Source organism: Protomyctophum bolini (genome assembly GCF_963924005.1).
Source record: "Protomyctophum bolini genome assembly, chromosome: 3".
Taxonomy (NCBI): domain Eukaryota; kingdom Metazoa; phylum Chordata; class Actinopteri; order Myctophiformes; family Myctophidae; genus Protomyctophum; species Protomyctophum bolini.
In genome coordinates this window covers 11,323,991-11,348,409 of record NC_137864.1, presented here as the reverse complement: position 1 = coordinate 11,348,409, position 24,419 = coordinate 11,323,991, and the positions used below count along the sequence as shown (strand labels likewise).

The following is a 24,419-nucleotide window of genomic DNA, read 5'->3' as shown; positions in this document are numbered from 1 at the left end:
CGATAGCAGCTGACATGAGAACAGAAAAGAGCACAAGGGGAATGACACGGCGAATCATGTCGAGAACAGACAGCAAACGGAAAGAACGGAGAGGAGAGTTTCATATACTGTATAGAGACAGATATAGCCACTTGATGGAATGAAGTGTTGTCAGTATGTCCGTGGCGCCAAACTTGGCCCCAGCAGTCTGTTAGTCTGTAATGCATTGATTCCTATGGTCATGGTTAGATTGCTATTGACTATGACTGGCACCATGGCCCTATATGGGCTCTGTGTGTGTGTGTGTGTGTGTGTGTGTGTGTGTGTGTGTGTGTGTGTGTGTGTGTGTGTGTGTGTGTGTGTGTGTGTGTGTGTGTGTACGTGCGTTTGTGGTTTCATCATTATTATTTGCTTGCTCAGACAAAATAAATATAAACACACGTGCACACACACACACACACACACACACACACACACAAATACATTGTCAACATACAGGAATTCACAGTACAAACACTACAAGAACACACACACGAACACACACGCGCACGCACACACACACACACACACACACACACACACACACACACACACACACACACACACACACACACACACACACACACACACACACACACACACACACACACACACACACACACACACACACACACACACACACACACACACACACACACACACACACACACACACACATTCTTTCTAATCAGGTAGTTCTTGGAACTTGGAACTGTAAGATGAGACTTAAACATCCAGTAAGTGTAGCAATAAAAAAATACAGTACCCAGAAGGCACTGCAGCTAACATCACTCATAACAAATAACACCTCCTTTAATATCTCTCTCTCTCTCTCTCTCTCTCTCTCTCTCTCTGCTATTTTTGCTACATTTTGGAAGTAAAATAATCAATCAAGAATTTGTATTGCTTTTAATTATTAATTATATATGTAGTTTGTCCTCATTTTTTCTCCTATCGCCTGCCCCCCATACAGAGTAAAGTGTTTTAAGTAGTTTGAAAAGTGCTATATAAATTCCAGATATTAGTATATTTATTCAAAGTAGTCGGGTCGCGGGGGCAACAGCTCAGAGTGCTCCAGACTTCCCTCTCCAGAGCAACATTAGTGACTTCCTCCTGGGGGATCCCGCAACGTTCCAAGGCCAGTGAGTCGATGTGTTTCCTCCAACTGGGCCTTGGTCTGCCCCGGGGTCTCCTCCCAGTGGGACGTGCCTCGAGGACCTCCCTAGGGAGACTCCCGAGAGGCATCCTAACCAGATGGCTGAGCCACCTAAGCTTGCTCCTTTCCAGGCGAAGAAGCAGTGACTCTACTCCGAGTCTCTCTCGCGTGACTGAACTTCTCCCCCTATCTCTAAGGGAGATGCCAGCCATCCGTCGAAGAAAACTCATTTCGGCCACTTGTATTCGCGACCTTATTTTTTCGGTCACGACCCACACTTCATGCCCATAGGTGAATGTAGGAACCAAGGTTGCTCGGTAGACAGAGAGCTTTGCCTTCTGGCTCAACTCTCTTTTGGTCACAACAGACATCCATTCCCCCATTGCCTAGAAACTAACAGTACAAGGTTTCCACACGACTGCAACAACCAATATGCATAATATAGCCTGTATATGTAGGCTACTGTAAGTCTTCAATATTGAAATCATCTTTCTCTCTGTGCAGCATGCGCGTGTGCGCGCGCCGTGCGTGCATGCTTGAATGTGCATAATGCACGTGCATGTAAGATATAAGCTAAACAGTTCAATAACGGCGGGGTTAATAAATATGCCATGAACATCTAAGTGGCAACGAGGGAATGTGTGATGTATGCTTTAATAACTCTGTGATATCAATATTTTAATGAATACGTAGTATTTTAAACGCTGGGGAGAATTTGTAACCCGGGTGAGGTCATTTGAGCACTCGAGCACTGCTGCTCACCAATGTCCATATTGGACTATTAATACCATGTATACATCAAAACAAAGGCTTTTTAACTTTTGTTTTGTTTTTAGAAGAGTGTCTTGAATTTGTTTCCCTCTTTTGTTGTTTTTAATTCAGTTTGATGCAGTTGAATGAAATTGGTTTAACCCAAGACCTGAGTCTGATTCAACGAATGTGGCTTCCGTCTAATTACTAGTTTTTACAAAATGTGCATAAATAACAGATGAACAAGCTCGCAGCACGGCACGCGCTGAGCTTGATCATCTGCTATTGTTTTAATTTAAAATTGCAAAAATCTAAAATGACACCGATGCTTTCCCCATTTTGAATGTGTCAAAATAATTTGCAGATAAGCTCCATCAAGACTTTTTGAATGAATGAATGAATGAATGAATGGTTTATTTCAATCTCATGCCGTTAGAACATTACAAGAAGAATCATGTTTTGAACTCATTTGACATGATCGAAAAGGTATAGGCGGAAGCTGGTAGCTTATTTATTGCCTATCCTTAATTACTTTGTTGAAAGATTGTCTTTCCTCTCTTGTGGAAAGTGCTACTTTTCAGGAAATTCACTTAAAAAATGTCCTATATTTATCCTCTCAGTCTCTCTCTCTCTCTCTCTCTCATTATGTGTATCTCCATATGTGGACCCCTGTGGCTCCCGGTGGTGTCATCCTGTCTTAATTGGTGTTCTTACAGCAAAAGAGAAGGGAACCGGCACACTCATATGCTCCAAAAGGTACATTTATTGACGACGTTTTGAGCCAAGGCTCTTCATCTGGTCAAACTGCCAGTTTGACCAGATGAAGAGCCTTGGCAAGCTCACAATGTGACACAAAGCGACACACAATGAGCTTGTATGCCGGCTGTTTCTGTCTCTTTTCAGGAAATTCACTTAAAAAAAGTGTCCTATATTTATCCTATCTCTCTCTCTCTCTCTCTCTCTCATTATGTGTATCTCCATCTATGGACCCCTGTGGCTCCCGGTGGGGTCTTAATTGGTGTTCTTATAGCAAAAGAGAAGGGTCAAACTGCCAGTTTGACCAGATGAAAAGCCTTGGCCTTGGCTTTGGAGCATATGAGTGTGCGGGTTCCCTTCTCTTTTCCTATGTCACTTTTTGAACCCAGCAACTCCACGAAGTGATGTGCAATACACAACTAGGGAACATTTCACACAAAAAAATTAATAAAAGACAAAAATAAACAATCGTTTCATGTGATCAAAACTGTTACTTTTCAGAATTGTGTTAAAATGTTAAAAAATAGCAAACATTGCAGATCTTCAAGCTCACACAATGTGTCAGAAAGCGACACACAATGAGCTTGTATGTTGGCTGTTTTTGCAACTTTTGTGTGATGCTGTAGCATGACGAAGTAGGGTATTCATTTACGAAAAAGAATGACAAAAATAAGGAGATGCATGGTTTCAAAGACCGTAATGATACAAGTTCTGTTTCATGTGACTCACCATGCAGGTGAAATAGGGACACCACACACACACACACACACACACACACACACACACACACACACACACACACACACACACACACACACACACACACACACACACACACACACACACACACACACACACACACACACACACACACACACACAGAAAGGTGCAATTATAGGGTTTTGCCTTTTCATAGATATTTAATTAAAACCATAAAAGGTCACATTATTGCTCTATGTCTCTCGACTTAATTTAATTCAAGCTTCTTCAAAGCTGTACGGCATCACAAGTAATATGTTAAACGATGACACAGAATCATTAAAAATAAATGGAGACACGCCAACGATCAACAATCATAACGTTGTGGCTGTCCTCGTATACCTCGTATCTCCAGATTTAAACGTCTATATGTTGGGTGGAAACTTGTCACATTTCAGGATTCAAATACACACCTGCCGAATCTGCTATACGTCAGTATTTAGTGCCGTAGTATGGTATCAAGCTTAGGGCGTTAACGTATGTAGAAACGGACAGCAACTAAATGTAAACAATGACTTATCATGGAGATTCGTCATGAGATTGATCATTCAGATCTGTTTTCTCATATAGTGTACATGTCTTGAATTTCAAGTATGTCTCTGGTACAGTATAGTGTCCGATGTTCGTGTGAGTGTGTGTGTGCATGCGTGCGTGTGTGTCTGTGTGTGTGTGTGTGTGTGTGTGTGTGTGTGTGTGTGTGTGTGTGTGTGTGTGTGTGTGTGTGCGTGTGCGTGCATGGTGGGTGTTTAACAGCTAAGGTTGCAGCGCTAAGAGGCTTAGAGATGCTCAACAGATTAAGTGCATTGTTGACACGTATAGTGAAGTAATCTTGTTAGAAAGACGCGTCTGTCTGTCTGTCTGTCTGTCTGTCTGTCTGTCTGTCTGTCTGTCTGTCTGTCTGTCTGTCTGTCTGTCTGTCTGTCTGTCTGTCTGTCCCGCCCTCTGACAGACATTTATACCATTATGTTTTTTAAATGTAATTTTAATTGGTTCTGTGCCGATAGAGATACTCTGGAGATTCCAATCATCGTGGCCCTTGTCACCACATTTCCACGCTAACGTTTAATTATACGACAAAACAAACACGAAGACCATAAATATTCATCAGAAAACACATTCACAGTTGGAACGTTATATTAATTCTCACGTTAGACAGTGTCTGTATTCATCACTGTCTCGTGTTATTGTTTAAACTTTAAAGCATGGCGTTGAGGTCACGTATGTCAACACTGCACATTCCCTTTTTGTTTTAATTATCCTCAGTGGGGTTAACATAACTAGACTCGTTGCTGTCGGGCTTGAAGAAACCTCTTATCTACACACTTTTTGTGTTTTCCCCCCGTAACTTAACACCCTATTGATCACGCTACAGTGTCACACAAAACAGTAGCAAATCTGTTTTGAGCGTGCCGATCTGGTAGCCTACTTTTGCTATCTTTTAATTTGAGTTCCGAAAAGTAACAGTTTTCTACTTTTACTTTAGCTGTTTTAAGTTTATGTTGATGCCAATGCCTTTGTACTTTGACTAAGCAAACATTTGAATATACTTTTTACTTGTGACAGAGTATTTCTATATTGTAGAATAGAGTACTGTTGTGTCTTTACAGGTCTCCCTAAAAACTCCCGGAACACTGCATAACAATAATAATAATAATAATAATAATAATAATAATAGTAATACCACCAGGAAAATCCCAACACTGTCCAATAATTTATTCCAAAATACTACTGTTGGTCTATAAAAGCTTTGAATGGTTTTTTCCGATATTATACAGAGGACCACAATGCAAACAAGCATACTGTATAGGTCCTATGGGACTTAAAAGTTAAAAAGTATTCAATCAATCAATAAATAGCATATACTCTTTTTCACTACTGAAGGAGTACAAAGCCATTGGCGGTTACATTAATATTGCGTATATCGGAGAGAATAATCAGGATTATTTTTAGGCTGATCCGATACAGATATGGCATTTGTTTGGCCGATATGACCGATTCCGTTACGTTACCGATTATATCTCTATTTGTGAGCACCATCAAAACTCCCCAAAAACGCAGGTCTGCTGCCACTCCTATTGCTACTACTGAAAAACACCAAAAACACTTCACGGTTTAACACAGTGGTTCCCAAAGTGGGGTCCGGGGACCCCCAGGGGTCCTTGAGGGAGTTCCAGGGGGTCCCCAGCTAAATCATAGTTTAGAACCCTTATGGGTCTGTAACTCTGAGAGTGTACAAATGGACCCGTTAGTCCATTTGGTTGGTCCATTTGGTTCCATTTGTACACTCTCAGAGTAAAATTAACATTTATTTTAAATTATAAATTGGGGTCTCAGAGATAGAAATACAGTTAAATGGGGGTCCGTAGCCTAATTAAAGGGGTTGAGAATCACTGATAGAGCCGTAAAAATCTTGTCTTATAAGGGGGTCCCTGGCATATCGTGGTCCGCGGGCTAATTAGTGTCAATTTGGGGGTCCTTGACATGAAAACGGCGTGGTCAGGAAGGTCAACGTGGCATACTCGGTTATGGTTTTAATGATGCTCTCATGGATCTGCAGCCATCACGCAATCCTCTGTCCTCCGTTCCTCACTCTCTCCATTCTCCCTCTGAGGTCACCGCTATCCGGTGTCTGCGCCCAACGGCAGCTGCATGGGCACCCTTGGGTACCGACACTAAGACAATGGGTGGGTGTGTGTGTGTGTGTGTGTGTGTGTGTGTGTGTGTGTGTGTGTGTGGTTAACAAATATGTTAGTTCTGCTACACAACTAAGAATAAGTCCAAATTTGGAGTTAGGGTTAAAAATAAAAAAAGAAAATAATTGTAATTTGAAGATTGTCACCATGAACCTTTGATATCCTCACAAGTATAGTAACACACACACACACACACACACACACACACGCAGGGGATGCAGCCAGACGTTTGGGGTGTACGGTTTCCTCTCCGGAGACCAAAACCAACGCCAGGAGATTTCTCTCACACTCGTTTAGTTTCCCGTTCACTCTCTCCTCCGCCATTCATCTATTCTTCCTCTCCTCTCTGTGATCCCCTTCCACTGTTCTGCCCTCTTCTCCTCTTCTCTATTCTCTCCATTGTGCGCTCTCTTTCTATACTTCCCTCGGAGCCAACAAAGGCTACGGGCTACAGAGACACCATGCTAGGTTTACCGCGCTGGACGCATGCTAGAATGCACGTGCCCGATCGCTGGCAATAGTGGGGCACTCGCCCTCACGCACGCATTATGGATCCCACCGCAGCTCTAGGATAGAAGCCGCTAGTCCAGTAGTCGCTGTGATTGGCCAATAGTCGCTGTGATTGACAGTTCTCGTTGTGCCTAAATCTAACCCTAAACCTATAACCTCAGTGAAACTATGCCTAATCCTAACCAAGAAACATAAACCTAACCTTAACCCTAACCTCAGTAACCTCAATCAGACGGCTCTATCCTAGAGCTACGGTGGGATTCATAATCACGCCTCACGCACGCAAGGAAACATGCTCGCTGGTTATATAAAAATAAATGAAAAAGTAGGTTCTGATACCTGACAGCGAGTCGCAGGTTCAAATCCTGCAACGTTATCTGTCCTGACTCTCTCACTCTAACCCTGACAAAGTCAAACTTAAAAAAAAAAAGTGAAATGTGTCAATTTCTAAGTCTAAAACTACTTACACTATATTTCAAACCTATCATTCATTCTGGTGCACGCATGGACGCACACACACGCACGCACACACACACACACACACACACACACACACACACACACACACACACACACACACACACACACACACACACACACACACACACACACACACACACACACACACACACACACACACACACACACACACACACACACACACACACACACACTTTTCTTATTCCCACACACAGTTAAGGTGAGGTAATCTAGAGGGAGGATAATAAGGACCATAAGACAATAGGGGTAAAGGTCCATGCAGGGTAGATGTATTGTCCTCCATTCACAGAGACGCACAGGCCATCCAGCTGCTGTGTACACACACGCACACATGCACACCTTTCACACTAAAGCACTGGCCCAAAGTAACTTAAGAACATTTACTAGCCTACATTTATTTAGTAGGCTATACTGCGCTTAATGCTTAAGCCCTTAAATACTCAGTCGTTTGATGAAGACAAGAATAAAGCATTTTCGTGAGTCAGAGACCGATATAAAAACAACTAACAAAAAACATGCTTCTCACAAGCAATCAACTGAACACCTGCCAAGAGAACGCACTCAAAGCAGCCCGAAAAGCGACGTAAAGCGAAGTTTTAAATGACACAAGTTCATGTACAGCACGGCAAAACACTTCATGTTGCAGACGATTATGATGCCAGAGCTAATACTGCTCTCATCATACTGTATATATCATACTGTATATACAAAACATTACTGAAAACCTTCACTGTAAAATGCAAATAGTTCATTTTCCCTGTGAGGACCTGATTGAAGCCAACCCTGCCTTGCACGCACGCACGCAAGCACGCACGCACGCAAATAAATACATATAGGCTACTACACATCCAGCTGCAGAGTAGTAATTGAATTAAGGCTTATAAAAGTTGACGACTAGTCACTTTCAGAGCCAGTAGACGTGTGTCCCTGACGTACAGCTCATAATGACACTTAATAGAACAACATTAACTAACTTCATATAGAATCATAATGCACAGCGTCAGCATTTTAACCTTAATTACAGTGCAGCGTCGCTTGATGGAAATGTGTGTGTGTGTGTGTGTGTGTGTGTGTGTGTGTGTGTGTGTGTGTGTGTGTGTGCATGTGCGTGTGTGCGCGCGTGTGTGGGTGTTTGTTTGTTTGTTTGCTGGGGAAGAAATGTGTCTATCATATTGTTATCATGTTTGTCTTTATATCTGGCCTTCACTTTCGCTTTATGTTGTTCATCTTTTATCTTTAACCTGTTGGATATTTTGCACGTTATAAGAGTCAATGGGCTGTATTTTGCGTGTCTTAAGTACCAGGTCTTATTGCTTAACTAAAGACCTGGAGGCGTGATCAATGCCATTTGGCTATTCTGAGTGGCCAAAGAGCATTTACCACGCCTCCAGGTCTTAAGTTAAGTAATAAGACCTGGTACTTAAGACACAGCCCATAATGTCTTCAATAACTATTGTTCTGGTACAGCCTGTCATTGTGACACTAGACTAGGCACTATGGTCTGCCGGTGGACCTTGGCTCTGCCTGGTGCGACCTTGTGTACTGCTGCTCATTGAGGTCTAGCACCTCACTGAGATCTCACCTGTATAAATAAAACTAAACACTAATATATGCATCACCACCCACACAGACAGAGCCAGTTCTGTCTGTCTAGACAGGGATCAACTCATTCTGCTTGTTCTGTTTCGGTCTGGAGAGAACCAACGGACACCGCCATGGTCTGCTGTGCACCCAACAAATAATTCCCCCTGGAAACCTAGGGGTGTCACAGTGGTATAGGGCCTACACCCATGCACAGACCTGTGAAATGTGATGAATACGGTCACTTTGATTCATGTACTTTCTTTGAAATACTTCTCTCTCTCTGGTGTTTTATTCTAGCTTGAGTCAAACTTCATTCCTGTATTAATGGTGAAAACTGCACCTGCCTGGGAGAGCTACAAAGAGAATAATGAATAGTCTCTCAAGTGCTCTCTCTCTCTCTCTCTGCTCCTCCGCTAAACTGTGATAATTAATTATATTCATTAGTGGCATATCGCCGTTCCAGAAACCTGGTCTCTCCGCATGAGAGATTTCTCTGTAAATTGATGCCTTATACTGATCATGCGAGTACGAGTATGATCAAGTCAATGCACGTCACAGTGTGACACGTTGACACTGAAAGTGCTTAAGTGTGTTAACAAGTATTAACAAGACCTTGGGACTAAATAATAACTACATTGGACACAGTTCCCAGCTGACAGCGACGATATTCGTTTGTGTAACGTTAAACGACTGTACTTCGTATGTGAGTATTTGTGCATACAGACTGCACATACAACATCCTAGTGCGTTCACGTCTCAAAACCTCCATTAAAATATACGTATGCACTGTTGTCCGCGTAGTACAGTATAGGTGAGAGCACATTATTGTGTGCTTGTGTGTGTGAGCATGCAAGCGAGCATGTGAGGGTCATTTATCCAAGCTGTCTTGCAGGCTGGTGTTAAGATGAACGCTTGGCTGCAGAGAATGTGGGCCATCCATTTAACACTAAACACAAGAGCTAATAGTCAGGTGGCTCAGGGAAGACACGGCCAACAGGGACATACATACATGCATGTATGCTCCACTCCACTGTCTAATGACCAGGAGGAGAGGAGAGGAGAGGAGAGGAGAGGAGAGGAGAGGAGAGGAGAGGAGAGGAGAGGAGAGGAGAGGAGAGGAGAGGAGAGGAGAGGAGAGGAGAGGAGAGGAGAGGAGAGGAGAGGAGAGGAGAGGAGAGGAGAGACTTGCCTTTGGGCTTGAGATTAAATTTCCCAGAGGGGAAATTTCTTAAATAAAAGACATGAGATACAATAGAACACAATACCACAGAGTGCGAGTGCTTGCGCGCGTGCGTGTGTGTGTGTGTGTGTGTGTGTGTGTGTGTGTGTGTGTGTGTGTGTGCTTGCGCTCGTTCGTGCGTGTTGAACCTAGAAAGGAGGAAGGAAAACATCAAAGAAATCATGAAAGAGGTCAAAGAGAAAGCATGAACAGCAACAGAGGGTGAGCGACATGACTCACCAAAAGAAGTTGGCGCCCACCCCACGTGTGTGTGTGCGTGCGTGTGTGCGTGCGTGCGTGTGTGCTTGCGCGCTCACTGCTCACACACTATACCTAGAAAAGAGGAAAGAGAACTGCATAGAAATGAAGAAAACGTGGAGACAGAGATGGCGTCACCCTCCTACCGTTGTCGCTGTCCGACTTGTTCTCGTGCTCCGTGTCGGTGAGGGTCAGCGCTGAGTTGGAGCGGCTGGACAGACACGAGCTGCGTCCGGGCGACTTCCCCAGGCCGCCGCCGCCGCCCCCGTGGCCGCCGCCCCGCCCCCACAGGCGCATGGCGCGCTCCGGCGACATCACGGCCCCTCCCACCACGTCGCCGCCGTCCACCAGGTGGTGGTCCTGGTGGTTGTGGTGGCCTCCCGCCGTGCCCACCGAGTAGCCGCGGTGCGGCAGGCCCATGTCCTGGCAGAACGCCAGGCCGCGCCGCGCCGCCGGCTCACATATACCCAGCTGACGCAGGCTGAAGTTCTGACCTGAGGGAGACAGACAGACAGACAGACGGATAGACAAGTGCACATCAACGCATGCGTGGTCAGAATAGTTGTTATGTGCAACCGTGATTATGTTGTTTTGCAGTGTGTGTGTGTGTGTGTGTGTGTGTGTGTGTGTGTGTAATGTGTGCGTGCGTGTGTGCGAGCAAGCGAGACAGTGATTGAGAGAGAAGCTACGTGGTCCGCATCCAACTAATACTCACTGCTTATAATAATAAGCAATAATTTATCAGTGTCTGACTCCCACGCAGATAAGAGCTATTAATACAGGGACATTAAGACATTATTAGGCTATTAGCAGCTAGCGTTGTGCCCTGAGCGTGCCAGCAAAAAATAAACCTTCCTGGGACTTTTAGACTAGAGAGACTTGGGATCCTTGAGGATTTTAACCATTTCGGTTCCTCAAAGGTTCCCTTTAACGATTCCTATAGTCGTTCCAAATGGACCGTTAAAAACGTCTGTTAATCTGAGAGTGTACAAATGGAACCAAATGGGTCATCGTAACTCCCATTAGGAACCACTGCCATACAGGAGGCTATAGCCATCTATAGGAGGGTTGGTCCAAAGAAGAGATTGGATCACGTGGATCTTCAGATTCACGCTTCCAGATTTATAGTCTTGCTAAGCTGTCGATGGGAGGGTCTGTGCGTGCATGTTCAAAGGTGGACCGATCGGTAACAAACGTTGTATAGGCCGCCACACATGTACCTCCACTGTTATTGTCCACTATTTCATATACTTTTAGAAATAATTAGGCCTAACGTTAATTGTCATAATAATGGAGTCACTTATTCTTAGATCGAGCTGAAACCTATATAGCCCTGATGAGATCCACATGATAGATTTGTGTGATTGTTTATTTAATTTAATTTGCATTAATTTATGCTATCGTCGCTGTTCTTTAATATATATATTTTTTTTGGTCTCCTTCAGGAATAGCCAGGACTTTTTTAATCGTTTTGAAAACTTTTGAATTATTACGCACGGGTACTGTGGCCGGCGGCGTACAGTATGTATGGTATGTATGGACTGGTCTGTCCTCGGTGGTCCCTGATTGGCTGTTGATGCTCTAAGAATAATTTCCGCTCTACTCTACCGTGACATGCTTCCGTGATAGCCTCGGGTGGCTATCTATTTCACTCTTTGAAAGAAAAGAGTTTTATTATGCTAGTACATATATTGATGCTGTGGCACAAACCGCAAGCAAAGCTTGACCAACCCACAAAGCCGATTGTTGTTGGTTTGTTGTTTGGGTTAGCCAATCAGGGAAGCCAATATCCGTATATGAAATGTTGAAAGATAGGCCAAAGAAAGTTTGGACTGAGAATCCAAACATAAACACCATTGGGGCATTGGGGCAATTGAAAACAAACTCTTAATAAGATATTGGTTGAACTCGTATATTTCCCCTTGTTTTGTTTTTGAGTGAATTGTCCACTAACGAGTCTCTTTAAAGAGTGCAGCTATTGTTTTCCATTCAGTTTAAAGTGATTGCTAAGATTGAGTCTGATTATTTTAAGAGTATCACTTCTAATTAGGATAATGTTATCATTAAAGTGGTTTAGTTGTTTCTATTCTGCTGAATTGCTATTAACATAACTATACCCCTTCTGTGTTATTTTGTTTAATTGTGTTTTTAGCCTGTGTAGAAGATTTCTTATCACTTGGTATTTCACTTTAAAACACTGCTTTAACTGTCAACTCAGTATTTTGTGTTTCACCCCAGACAGTTTTTAGAGGCTTAATAATTTGATATTCATTAGATCCGAATATACAGTATATCCCCTTTAAGTTAAAATAATAGCAATAAATCAAATAAATGACTATTTCCTCTTAATATGATTGTGGTAGCTTTTAGTTGCCATGTGATACACGCAGCTGTTTATCAAGGTTCTTATAGTATTGCATTGGTCATTTGTTTATATTTGTAAGGGGGTGCTAGCTCCTCCTATGTCCAGCTTTAAGGGTGCGTGTAAACTTAAACTTACAACATTACCTGCCATTGATAATGAATGGCCAATTTTGAGTGTTTGTCCCAACACAAACATTAAATGCTATTGATAATGAATGGGCAGTTTTGAGTACTATGGGTGTGACTTTTTATTTTATTGTTTGTTATTCAATTTTTTTTATATATATATAATTTTCATCACACGATTTTGTAACCCCTTATTTTTCACCCCTGTGTCAATTATCTAATGTGATCCTGGGCTCTACACACCCTCCGCCAACCTAGTCCCCATATATGGGGGACATGGGGAGAGCAACGGACTTGAACTCATGCTTCCTTCATGCCTGAGTGTCCCAAGTTGCTCCTTTACACCTGACAGGGGGGAGTTGCCCTGGTTGGATGTAGAGCGTGGAAGGAACACGTTATTCCAACCAGTTCCTTTCCCCTCCATCAGGCGCCCTGGCTGGCCAGGGGGAGGCAGTTTAGAGACCAGGATTACTGCATGTTTTTCTAATTCATTTATGATTTGTTTGTGAAGTAGGTTAGCTTGTATTTTATTTTTTCCAAAAGTATTCGTTTTAGTTTTGTTTCTATTAATTGTATTTATTAATAGATTTATTGATTTATAATTGTTAGAAAGGGGCGATATTTAATAATGTCAGAAACTACACAATCACAATGCCATGCCATGTTGTACATTTTCGACAGAGACAAAACTAAGGATATCTTCTCTATGATTTCTGGCTAGTTTTAGTTTCTTGTAAATAATTAGTTAGCGTTTTTTTGTAAAGCCACATTTTATTTATTTTATTTCAGTAAACAAAAATTGCTATTTTTATTTAACTTTTCGTTATGCCATTCATCTTAGTTAAGTATAAAAACCCTGGTGTTATATTGTTGTTTAGATGTGTTTCCAGGCCAACCAGAGGGTCCTCAGTGGAATGCCATGCTCTATCACTTTGCATTAGAGCGTGACGCTTCCTAAAGTATATCGCTTCTCACAGTGGTGTCTGGGGACCAGCATAACGCTAACCCAACTTTAGTGTGAATGACAAAATAGGGCATACATTAAAAAAATGATTGAAAAAGAGATAGGTTTCTGACTGACAGCAACGTTATACAGTAGCCCATTATTATTATTATTATTATTATTATTATTATTATTATTATTGATTGATTGATTGATTGATTGTTTGATTGATTGATTGATTGATTGATTGATTGATTGATTGATTGATTGATTGATGGAATTTCTTACATTTGTTTGTTGTAAAAGTTATAAAATTATTAATTTACATTTTTTAAATAAACAAGATAACTTTCTTCCCATGGCCACTCCAGGGCCTCATATATACATATATATATTTTAATGTGTATTGCATAGTGGAGTAGCCTCATATATATTTTAATGTGTATTGCATAGTGTAGTAGCCTCATATATAATTTTGTATACATTGTATAGTGCAGTAGCCTCTACTCAACATCACCTATTTTAACGTCACCGGTCTATCATATTAAAATTCAGCGAATGTCTGAATGTCTGAATGAATGAAAAATTGAAAATGGCAATTTCATCATCACTGTTCATCATCAAACATTTAGGCCCAGGCTACACGTATATGGATCTTTTGAAAAACGGATATTTTTAGAAAAAATCCCTGCCCATACGACAGAGATATCCACACACAAACGCAGAAACGCATTGAACACAGGATAAAATCACCGCAGTAGCAGGTTTAAATTGTAGGCTATATTATATTTGATTTTATATTTACACTTATGAGGTGCCAATCATATTTTTTAATGAAGGAATAAGTACCGCATTTTAAAAGCCACCTAAATTGTGAGTGGAAGTGGAACATGTTTCTTTCATGTCTGTCAGCATGTCACAATGTGCGTAAATCTCCAAATCCCGACTCTTAAAAATGATAGACACTTTACCATTGCTCTGGCGACTTGGCAAGTCCTGCACAAAAAATAATAGCAGAGTCAGACCTACAGAAGTGTCCACAACCACCAGCTTGTAGAGTGGCTATATTTTCGAGGTGTATAATAAATGTCATGTTATAATGTAGGCTAATAAAAGTTCACACGTGCACATTGTCGGCATGCACAGTGACAAATGCAGTCAAGGGTGCGCCCTTTATTACCTAAACAGGAGAGAGCCATATATGTGCACGTCAACGATTATCGACCTGTTGCCTTGACTTCTGTTCTCATGAAATGCCTGGAGAAAATGGTTCTCTCTTATATCAAGAGCATCATTCCTGCTAGTATTGATCCTTTACAGTTTGCTTACTGTTCAAATAGATCTGTGGATGACGCAATCTCTCTTGCTTTACACACTGCCCTGGTACATCTAGAAAAGAAAGGCTCTTATGTCAGACTACTGTTCATAGACTATAGTTCCGCATTTAACACTATTGTACCATCTAAATGAGTGTTGAAACTCAGTGGCCTTGGTGTGGGCAGCTCCATCTGTAACTGGCTATTTGATTTTGTGACAGGCAGGCCCCAGTATGTACGCATAGGAGAGAGATGCTCATCCACAATTCTCACTCGAACAACGAGTACATCCTCAAGAAGGCGCAGCAGCGACTGTACTTTCTGAGGCGCCTTAAAAAATGTGGCTTAAGTACAAAAGGACTAGTGAACTTTTATCGCTGTATAATTGAAAGTGTCTTAACTGGCTGTATCACAGTGTGGTACGGTAACACGACTGCTCAGGACTGAAGAGGACCGTTAAAACAGCAGCTAAAATTATCGGCAGCACAGAACTACCCAGTCTCCATAACATCTACACCACTCGCTGTATGAAAAAAGCCCACACCAGCCACCCCGCAAATACCCTGTTCAAACTATTCCCTCCCAAAAAGCGCTACCAGAGCATCAAATCTCGTACCACCCGTCTCAGTAACAGTTTCTACCCCCAGGCAGTCAGGCTGCTGAACAGCTGACCTTGAAATGTATTGCACTTTTTGTCACTTCACTTGCACTTTTCTTTTCCTGTTTTTTGTCTTTTCTTGCACTTAGATGCTGTTTATGTCCTCTGTATGTAAGACTGAGAGTGCTCTGAGCAAAACAAAATTCATTGTATTTATACTCTGTATCTATGCACATGACAAATAAACCTGAACCTGAATGTGCATACTTTCTTCTCACCATTCACATCTCTCTCTCTCTGCATCCCTCCTCTCTCTCCCCTCAATGACCATGAAATGGAGATCAAAATACAGCACGAGAATATAGTTGCACATGGCTATGCACACACCACGCATAGACTTGTTGTTGCAGGTGTAGCCTACTGCAATGGCATTTGGCCTGGGTCCTTATTGGTAGGTTAATATCCACAGTTTATCTGTAGCTACGTAGCAGTCCGCAATTAACCTATTGTTCAAGCTTCACAGTCGGCACCAATACAAATGAAATCACCAGTCCGCACAGGACTAGTAGGCTGATATATTTATTATTGGATGCAGCAGAGCAGAGCTTTTGCTCGCTGCAGTTGATGCAACATATGGTAAGTTTTACAGTTGTTAACAGTGATATATAAACATGAACAATTGTAGTTTCCATGTAGTTACGTTTCCATGCAGGCACAAGCTGCATTTCTCACCTAATTATAGTAAAAATGATATCCGCTAATAAGAAAAGGCCGTTTGCGTGTGGCTGAAAGGCCCAAACGCTCGAAACAATGTTCGTTTAGCAAAAGATCCATATACGTGTAGCCTGGGCCTTAAACTTCTGCAGATCTGCTAATTCTGATGCTTTTGAATTTGTATCCTGAAAAGTAACCGTTTTGGAGACATGAGGTTTCCACCCGACAGAGATGATTTTCATCATGAATGGGACAAAATCATTCACTAGGACTGAGTCAGCTTTGAAAAGGGAGACCGGAACATTATTGGCCTACATTTAAAAAAATTAGACAAACAAATTGTCACCGCAAATCTCTCCATCTTTCATCAGAACAAAAGAGAGAAGAAACGGGAGGGAGGGGGAATCACAATGCCGTCCCCTTTAATTAACAATGGGAGATAACGAGTGGTGCTGTTCAATTAAAAGTTATATTAATTTTAAATGAGCTCCAATTAGGCGCACGTTGAAAACCAAGGCGATAAGATAATTGACTTACTATGGATTTTTCCCTTTCTAAAATATTAGCATTGTGTTAATTGGAGCTGAAAAAACTATGGGGAAAATACTTCATAATTAAGTGGGCCTTCTGTTTTAATGCTCAGCCTTTGTCGTCCATTTTTCTTGAATAAATCAAAAATGATTGTGCTATTTCCGACACACATACATCTACTCACTTCTGTCTGTCTGTCTGTCTGTCTGTCTGTCTGTCTGTCTGTCTGTCTGTCTGTCTGTCTGTCTGTCTGTCTGTCTGTCTGTCTGTCTGTCTGTCTGTCTGTCTGTCTGTCTGGCTGTCTGGCTGTCTGTCTGTCGGGTGGAAACCGCATATGTCCATAAACGTATCACTTTTCCTGATTCAAATTCATAAATAGCGAAGGTAGCAAATTGACTAGCTAGCTTGAAATGTGGCACATCCCAGCTTGCAGATCTGCTACTTTTGATGTTTTGTGTGACACTGTAGTACTGTATGATCAAGTAGAGCGTAAATTTACAAAAAAAACCCACAAAATGTTAGAACATGGAGCTGCCCAACGGCAACAAAATAACATGGTCTTTGTATTTGCAGGCAGTGTGAAGTGGAATTGAAGCTTATATTGTCAGAATTCCCTCACAAGTTTGGTTCCTATAATCCCGTACAGTGACAGCTCACTCACGCTGTACAGCCCAAGTGGAATAAATCTGCGTCGATATCAGTGTCTCACACACAGTCTGCAAGAGATCAGAACCGATGAGCCCCATCCAAAATATGACATATTCCGCCCACTGCACACATAAAGCCTTATGCATAGTCAGCGCTTCTGTACTTGAATACAATTCTGATATTTGTTTCACTTTACTTGAGTATTTCCTGCCATATGATGCATGGAGCATAAATTCTGGTCTTCATCCATGCAGCCAGAATGTTCAAATGTCTCCCCGCCTTTCATTGGCTACCGGTTGCTGCCTGCACCCAGTAGCAAAAACATGTGTTGGTCTACAAGACGACCAAGAGTGTGGCACCAACATACCTTCAAGACATGACTCAACTCTCCTACAACCCTTTAAAACACCGTGGACAATGCTTCCCACGTCCACTTACTTAAAACATCCCAGAAACTATTGCGTTCCCTAAAACTCCCTGGGCTATGCTCCACACGTCCCAGACTCGTCTCACTCCTGGCTCCAAAACTGACGAATAAACTCCCCACTGCCGTCGGAACTGTGTGCAGACTCACTGCGGTAATAATAAGTATGCCAACCGCCATAAAACTCCACAAAGAAGAAGGAGACTCACTACCAATTTCCATCTCTTCAGACTCCATCTAAAACGCCCTAGCTAGTTTACAATGCCGCTATTATCTTGGTCATTTGTTTCGATGCTTTTATGTTTCATAGATTTGTTTTGGTTGAGCACAAATGCACAGAATGCTACAGTATAGTTACAGAGTTATTTACTGTATGCTCGGCTCATTGTTTACCTGGCACTACATTGTTTTCTCTACACTCTACTTATGTGACTATACCTTGCTTGTAGTAAAGTGCATGTTTACTCTGCTTTAGCTATAGCGAAAATCCTGGGATCGGAATGTGTGTGAATGAACACACTCTTCGTCGCTGACGAGAACATTTTTCTAACCATCAAGGACCTTCAATCATCCTTGACAACAAGTACTCCCAGAGCCATCCCGTTTAGGAGTGTTGGGAGCAGAACCAGCGATGTGCTCTGAGTTACGACGCTGGAAGCATTCAGGTTCTCATCCACTTAAATCCTTCCAGTGTTATATGTGATAAGATAATATTGTTGTTGTCGGGCAGAAACCTCCTATCTCCGATATATATATATATATATTTTATTTTTTTTGTGTCGTTTTGTTCGTAAGTTTAACGCCCTACTTGATCGAGTCAGATCAAGTAACACAAAAGCAACCATGGTAGCTTTAAAGGATCACCACTTTTCAACCTATCTTCATACGGTAGGTCCTCACTAATAATCTTTTTTTCCTACTCAGTCTGTGTCTCATAGGAGGCTGCGGGCAGTTCAGAAACCCGTCCACCAGTGACATCATCGTTAGGCAGATCTTTTTTAAACAATATTGTTTTACAAAAACATTGAGATTTTCATTATCGTGAGAACGATGGCTTCCATTTTTGCATTGCAACTTTTCAGGAATAGAAAGCCTGCCGTTTCTATTAGCTTGGATTCCCCATCGATGTCACTGGTGGACGAGTTTCTGAACTGCCCACAGCCCTCCTATGAACACAGACAGAGTAGGAAAAAAATTGTGAGGACCTAGTATATGAAGATAGGTTGAAAAGAGGTGAAGTGGTCATTTAAGCTCGGAACACAAAGTGAGCTTGTAGATATCCTACTTTTGATCCTGAAAAGTTCTGAACATATGAGGTCTCCACCCGACAGAGATAATAATATAAATGACCTTCAGGGTTTTTGTGGAGGAGCCAGAACAAGCAACTGGGGGAGAATATTTCTCTTCTCATCTTCCCATGTTGGAAACTTTGGCTTTTTTTCTTGTGTGGTGTGAGCATGCCGGCACGCACGAGCGCGCATGCAAGAGAGAGAGAGAGAGAGAGAGAGAGAGAGAGAGAGAGAGAGAGAGAGAGAGAGAGAGAGAGAGAGAGAGAGAGAGAGAGAGAGACAGAGAGAGACAGAGAGAGAGAGAGAGAGAGAGAGAGAGAGAGAGAGAGACAGTTGAGCTCTCTAAACTGGTTCCTACTTATGAGCTCTAGGGGCCAACTCTAGTCTGATATACAGTATATGGAAATGAAACTAATTATCAAAGAAAATTAGCTTCTTGATTATTTGATTCATTGAAAAAGTAATCAATAATTACTAAGAATATAGCCAAGAGTAGCAGCCTTGAATGCACTCGTTGCTGTAAAGTTCAGAATGTTCAAAATAAGAATGAAACAAATACAGAATACATTTTAACGTGTGAAACGTGTGGGGAGAAAAATAAAACAATGAATCATGAACCGTAGCTATACTGCCTTTAGAAGTTCATTCAAGACCATTTGAAGATCGCTTTGGGCCCTGTAATAAAACACTGATAATTATACAATTCTACACAATTATCTGAATTGATTACAACTTATTAATGCATATAATTCTTATCTTTAAAGACTATTATGGTGATTACAGCTCAGTGAATTAGATTACGCTCATTTCAGAGAAGAGGCCGCGAGCCAACTATTATAGCATTTAAATAGTAAGTATAATTATTGTGTTTCTTAATAGGAAGTGTTAAGTGTAATTATAACTGACCATTGCTTCGGGGGAAAGAGAGCAGAGACAGAATGGAATAGAAAGGGCATGTTTACTCCCTATGCAGTTGGTTGGTTCATCATAAAGTGTGTAGACATTGGTGGAAGAAGCAATAAGACTTTATTTACTTAAGTTGCACTATATGTAACTTTTTCTTATGAATAAAATGCATTTGTGTCAAATCTGTATGGTAGAGTACGTAAATATAATCACAATTGGGACGGCTGTATTTTGTCTTCCTGCTCTTCTATCGAGACATTTAGATCGTGTTAAAGGTCACGTCTAACCTACGTAGACATGAATCCAACACGACACTACGCGTCTTTGAAGCTATGAAATCTATTGAAAGGCTAATCTGCAACATAAGCGAAGGGGTCCTTGGCCTGGAAAGCGTTGGATGAAAGATCTAACTCAATTCCAGGAAGTGCAGAAAAGCAGATACGACAGTGCAAGTATGTAAACAACGTGCAGAGCTAGAGCTCCATTACAAACATACTGGACTGCACTTAAAGATAGTCTAGCTTTAGATGTTTGTCTTTGAAGATCTGGTCTTGGACAACTCACTATCTGAATCCTGCAGTGTGCAGTGTGCGTGTGTGTGTGCGCGTGCATGCACTGATAGGACAGACTAGAGTCAGTGGTGAGTCAGTCAGTGAGTGCTGTTTGGAGTGCTGTTTGGAGGAGAGTTTCTGATGGTACACTTATCTTGTTTATTGCGCGCACGTGTGTGTGTGTGTGTGTGTGTGTGTGTGTGTGTGTGTGTGACATGACATGGAATCATTTGAGGTAAACAGGACAGAAGTTCACATGGGTGTACTGTACACTCATGTGAACTGAGCGGTGCAACTGTACTTTTATACTGCACTGTACTCTCTGCGTATGAGTGCTTAACTGTGGGCCTATACGTGTAGCAGATGTCCTTCCGGGTGAGACAGAGAGAACTCTCTCGTAAAGATTGTGAAAGCCCTCCTCCCTAGCCTCTGACCCCAATCAGCATCAGCTGCAGCCAGGGGTCAATGGGTCATGCTCAGACAGACATACTCACACAGCGCACAAACGCAAGACCTCGTGCGTGCGTGTGCTAACTCACCATGTCTGGTATAGTTTTCCTGTTCACGGTGCACCATGTCCTTATGTCCTCTGGTTGTCCCGTACAGTAGCCTAGCAACAACAACAGTCAAACCATAAGTACACAGTGCTGGAAAAAGTACTCAGATTTGTATTTATTCATTTGAAGTAGGTAAAAGTTCCAACTGTACCACAATGTACGGCTGTTCTACTGTTGATGGATGATGGGTCTTTGGTTTACCCATCATCCTATAGGTGACGATTTCTATGCATTTGATATATTACCATGTGTTAATATTGTTCTTGTTTACTGTAAATCGCTCTGGATTAACAGCGTCTACTAAATGCTTAAATTCTAATAGCCTATAAATTATCTGTCGCAAGTACAAGGCCTGTATTCCACATTTTAGTTGATTAAATGTACGACGTTACTGGCATCATGTACACGTGTAAAATTATTCATTCTGAATAGTCCATTTCAGAATTCATTTTTTCAAAAATTGGGCGTACAGTAAGTGTTCAATGTATGCTTACTTTTTATGACATGAATTATTTTAGTTTTAGGATTCATGCATTTAGATTGATATAGCTTTATTGATATAGCACTATTGTATGCTGTCTCTAGAAGAAACATAAAGTCATAAGTGTATATATATATAAATAATTGACTTTTCTTTTTTCTGACGCTGCTTGCAGAAGGAAACAAGACAAATAAAGCAATCTTGAACAGCTACCATCATTTAGTTGTCACTAGTGTTCAGTTTCGGTCTCAAAGTTATTTGTGGTTTAGTGATCCTCCATTTGACATCTGCTGGCAGACAGAACTAGCATGTCTGATGACTTAAATATGGTGCTTATCCAACTGACAAGGAGACAAACAACAGAACTGTTGTTTATGGATTTCCAACAGCTATTTGAGCCAAGCCACAGCTGAGCCAACATGTGCTCAAAGTGGTGTTATTAATGGCTCTAAAGTGGTGTTATTACAGCAAAGCATGTTGGCTTTGCTGGCCTAGTCTGACATCTTGTCTTGTTACTGCTCATGTTGACCACGTTGTCTGAGCCTACAATGGTTGGTTTTGTGTTAATCAGATTAACCCTGGTCCCCTAATTAAAAAAAGCGGGAAAATATATTAAATATAAAAGGTTATATTAAAAACATTTCAATATCTTCTAGTTCTTTCAAAGTTTTCCTTTGTTATGGTTTCAAAATTGTTATAAATGCTCAAAAATGGCACAAATCTACTGGCTAATATTTTATTTTATAAAAAATAAAAATAAAGATCTGTATTCTGGGGGGAAACATCCGCAGACAACACAATAGCAGATCTGCTGTTATTCATCAAAGATACAGTTAAGGAAAACAAAAATGTCACTAGTATCTGCTGCAGGTTATGGTGGACAGGTGAAGTGTAGAGTGGACCTAGTATCTACTGCAGGTTATGGTGGACAGGTGAAGTGTAGAGTGGACCTAGTATCTACTGCAGGTTATGGTGGACAGGTGAAGTGTAGAGTGGACCTAGTATCTACTGCAGGTTATGGTGGACAGGTGAAGTGTAGAGTGGACCTAGTATCTACTGCAGGTTATGGTGGACAGGTGAAGTGTAGAGTGGTATCTACTGCAGGTTATGGTGGACAGCTGAAGTGTAGAGTGGACCTAGTATCTACTGCAGGTTATGGTGGACAGCTGAAGTGTAGAGTGGTATCTACTGCAGGTTATGGTGGACAGGTGAAGTGTAGAGTGGACCTAGTATCTACTGCAGGTTATGGTGGACAGGTGAAGTGTAGAGTGGACCTAGTATCTACTGCAGGTTATGGTGGACAGCTGAAGTGTAGAGTGGTATCTACTGCAGGTTATGGTGGACAGCTGAAGTGTAGAGTGGTATCTACTGCAGGTTATGGTGGACAGGTGAAGTGTAGAGTGGTATCTACTGCAGGTTATGGTGGACAGGTGAAGTGTAGAGTGGTATCTATTGCAGGTTATGGTGGACAGGTGAAGTGTAGAGTGGACCTAGTATCTACTGCAGGTTATGGTGGACAGGTGAAGTGTAGAGTGGACCTAGTATCTACTGCAGGTTATGGTGGACAGGTGAAGTGTAGAGTGGTATCTACTGCAGGTTATGGTGGACAGGTGAAGTGTAGAGTGGACCTAGTATCTACTGCAGGTTATGGTGGACAGGTGAAGTGTAGAGTGGTATCTACTGCAGGTTATGGTGGACAGGTGAAGTGTAGAGTGGACCTAGTATCTACTGCAGGTTATGGTGGACAGGTGAAGTGTAGAGTGGACCTAGTATCTACTGCAGGTTATGGTGGACAGGTGAAGTGTAGAGTGGTATCTACTGCAGGTTATGGTGGACAGGTGAAGTGTAGAGTGGTATCTACTGCAGGTTATGGTGGACAGGTGAAGTGTAGAGTGGTATCTACTGCAGGTTATGGTGGACAGCTGAAGTGTAGAGTGGACCTAGTATCACTATCTACTGCAGGTTATGGTGGACAGGTGAAGTGTAGAGTGGTATCTACTGCAGGTTATGGTGGACAGGTGAAGTGTAGAGTGGTATCTACTGCAGGTTATGGTGGACAGGTGAAGTGTAGAGTGGTATCTACTGCAGGTTATGGTGGACAGGTGAAGTGTAGAGTGGTATCTACTGCAGGTTATGGTGGACAGGTGAAGTGTAGAGTGGTATCTACTGCAGGTTATGGTGGACAGGTGAAGTGTAAGTGGACCGACTCTCACCTGGTCTGGTCCTGGTGCTGGTCAAAGGCCTTCAGGGTTTCACTGGACGAATAGGACTTCTGAGTGGGCACCCGAGGCCCTGGGGGGCCCAGACTGCAGTCCTCACTGTCCCCTGAGGAACCTAACAGAGACAGACTAACTGGTCAACCTAAGAAATGTCCCCTGGTGAACCCGAGAGAGACAAGAAGAGACAGCCTTTACCTAAATCCTAAATCCTTTACCTAAAGACAGAGACTGCCTTTCCCACTTTACCCTAAAGACAGATATGAGACTGCCTTTCCCGCTTTACCTTTATAGCCTAGTGTTCAATTATATTTCTCATGATTTCATATTTATTCTTTTCTGATTATCATATGTATTCTACTCATTACCAGTATTGTACAGTATGTTGCAGTAGGCCTATAATCACCATTACCTTTTGCTATAGTCACATGGTCAGCACCAAATAATTTGAATGCTATACATTGTATGCTACTGTAGCTATAGGCTATGTGTGTATTCATTCAGTTTGAGTTTGTTTTCACAATCTGACCAATTATTTTACACATTTCAAT

At 41.9% G+C, this 24,419-nt stretch overlaps 1 protein-coding gene across 4 annotated transcripts in view; it reads right to left on the bottom strand.

The window, feature by feature from the left end:
- tenm3 (teneurin transmembrane protein 3) overlaps positions 1-10,408 on the bottom strand; it is a 363,756-nt gene extending 353,348 nt beyond the window's left edge. For all 4 annotated transcript variants that reach the window (XM_080757108.1, XM_080757110.1, XM_080757109.1 and 1 more), the window contains exon 1: positions 10,351-10,408. The gene's annotated coding sequence lies outside the window, so the exon portion shown is untranslated. The remainder of the gene's footprint in view (positions 1-10,350) is intronic.
- Positions 10,409-24,419: the final 14,011 nt, after the last annotated feature.